The following is a 3,114-nucleotide window of genomic DNA, read 5'->3' on the forward strand; positions in this document are numbered from 1 at the left end:
ACACACACAGACACAGACACACACACACACACACACACAGACACACACACACAGAGTCTCAGAGCAGTGCCTCTCCAGGGTTTGTTGGTTCCTCATCTGGTACAATGTACAAGCTAGAGCATGGGGGTTCCCTTGGAGGAATCAGGAGCTCCCAACCAAGGAGAGCACCACTCTAATGATGCAGCACCACCCTGCCTATCCCTTTCTCCAAGGCCAGAGCCTTGACTCCCCATTCACCAAAACCCTAGGCCAGGACACTGGGTGAAGGAGTCCCGAGACAAGTGGCTCCTCAGAGCCAGGAGAGGAAACAAGCAGGGGGTCATGGTGACCCCAGAAGGGTGTCTGACCCGAGGTGGGGGCAGTGTTGGGGAAAAGGATGTGGTCCTAAAGGCTACATACATGGACTTACTCCCTACTTCCAGCCTACATGCTTCTGGGCCTATGGGAGATTCTTGGGAAGGACAAGGAGACCAGATGGACTGAGAGCACCAGCAGAAGCTGGCAGAGCTGGGAAATGTGATCACGCTGTGAGAACTGTTGACAGTTGGGAGGGGACAGGCTAGGTGTATGTGTATGTGTGTTTGGAGGGGGTGTTCCTCCCAGATATTCACATTTTGCTCTGACCCCCAGCACTCTCACTTCCCTACTGGGCTCTTCTGGGACCTCTCTTCAGGTGAAAGGGTGACGGAGCACAGAGGACAAGGGCTCACACAGCAAGAGAGACCTATCTTCTGTATCCAACACCCCCAGCCCCAGAAAAAAGGAAAAGACCCAAGAAGGCAGGTGTGGAGGTGCTGCTCCCCACCTCTGACTAAAGCCACCAGGTTCCCACCAGGAAGAGGAAGGGTGCAGATGTGTGGCTATGTGGCTCCCACTGCTACAGGCCAGGGGCTCTGTGGTGCCCCCTCCTCACCCATCCCTGCATCTCCCTGTTTCCTGGGACACTGGCAGCTAAGGATGGGGGTGGGATCCCCTGGTCAACACCCACTCCCACCCCTACCCCTGGGGCACATTTGTGGCAGAGACCTGGCCAGACTGCAGGGCATGGGGGAGCCGGAGGTCCAGTCAGGTGGGGGGGTGTCGCGTGGTGTGGGGGTCACAGGGTATGGGCTCTGGAGGAGGCCACTCACATGTTCTGCTGGGAGAAGCTGTTGGAGGCAGCTCCCACTGGGTTCCAGCAGCGAAGGCAGTAGCATGGCAAATACTTAGGCCTGGCGCAGAGACAAGGGTCCTGGACCAGGTTGGGGCCACAAGCCTGCCTATGGCGTGCCATCACCTGAGGACTCCAAGAGGTGCCATGGGTCCAAGCAAGCAGTGCTAGGTTTGGAATGCAATGCCGCGTGGAATGCTGAAGGGGACCGGGGCGTGGGCAGGTGCATGGCAGGGCTGAGCCAGGCCTTTCCTCCTATGGTTTGAGTCTCTTGATCACCACTCAGCCACCTCTACCTTCCTCAACTGTTGGTAGTGGTGTCAACCAACAGAGGAATCCCAGTGCTATCAGGCAGGATGGAATGCGGGTGTGACCACCATTCTTATATCCCATTGGTCAGAAAGAACCATGAAAGAATGGTGTAGCTGGAATCCTGTGATGCAAGCAGAATGGGCAGAGTGAAGACAGTGGCTCCCCCAGCCCCTTTCCCAGGGAACTCTGTCCAATTCAGTTGGGGACAAGAGGATGACCAGCTTTAGATTGTTGTGTATGTTTGTTTGTTGCCAGTCCTGGACCTTAAACTCAGGATCTGGGCACACTCTGTAAGCTACTTTTGCTCAAGACTAGCCCTCTACCACTGGAGCCCACACAGCTCTACTTCTGATTTTGTTGGCATTGAAGTTGGACAGGGATCTCAAGGACTTTCCTGCCTAGGGTGACTTTGACCATGATCCTCCTATCACAGCCTTGTAAGTATCAAGGAGGACTGCTGAGAGCCACTGGTGCCTGCCTAATCATTGGTCTTGCTGATGATCTGGCACAGACCTGTGAGTTCCCTATCCTCGGGTTGAAGTGGTGGGAGCTGGAGCCCACAGTTGGAATCCTGGTCCTGCCACCTCCAAATGGCAGAAGAACCTAAGAAACTCATTCTTATCCATAAGATTACAAATGGAATGTGATCAATGTCAAGATTGAATGAGTAGTTCTTGAATGATTCTAGGATCAAATTATACACAATTATATCCTAGGACACTGATCGATTTTAGTTAATACTTCATTAAGCATTTAAACAATCATATTCATTAAATGGAGGCAGAATGAAATACCTAAGAATTGGACCTCACATAGTATAAAGGTGCAATTTTTTTCTGCCAGGATTGGGATTTGTACTCATTGTCTGGGTAACTCTGTTGCACTGTGTGGGAAGGGGAAGCCTGCCTCCTTGAAGTCAGGAAATTCAAGTCTGTTCCTTAGGCCTGAATTGGATCCCCAGCACTAAAAAACATCTTATTCATGTACATTTTAAATATATGAGTTATATTCATATACATATGTTCACTCCATATTGCACTCAGTATAGTTATTCTTTCTTGTTTTTTCTTGTATTGACCATTTATTTTATTGACTATTATGACCCATAGAACATTGATTACATTGATTACATAGGATTATAGGTCTGCATATGTATTCCACTTTATACCTGACACCCAGGACTTTCAAAGAAAAGGAAAAAAAAATGTGTCAGCATCAGTTTCTTATTCCACGATTAATTGTTTGGGAGTGCTGGCATCTGAACTCATGGCCTACAAGGCCAAATTCATGAATGGGTGAGTGTCAACACGCCATCCTGGAGAAAATTGAGCTGACAGGCAGTTCCCAGGACCTGACATCAAGCCCCAGAGGTTGACAAAATATGAACAGATTGACATACAGATGATAGGACACTAATAAATATATATGTTTCTCGAGTGCCACAGATGTCTATCCATTATTCAGTTATATAGACTACATTCCTACAAATTCTGGGGTAATTATTATGCCTCCATGTAATTAATGTTATTATTTTCATCCTTAACAAACTATTAATGAAATCAGTGTCCTGAAATTATTGAGTTCCTGTAAGTAACAGTATTCTTTTAATGCTTCATAAATATTAAATAAAATCAATCAGCTTCCTGAAATCA

The sequence above is a fragment of the Dipodomys spectabilis genome, unplaced genomic scaffold, assembly GCF_019054845.1.
Source record: "Dipodomys spectabilis isolate Male_0828 unplaced genomic scaffold, ASM1905484v1 ptg000591l, whole genome shotgun sequence".
Classification (NCBI taxonomy): Eukaryota; Metazoa; Chordata; class Mammalia; order Rodentia; family Heteromyidae; genus Dipodomys; species Dipodomys spectabilis.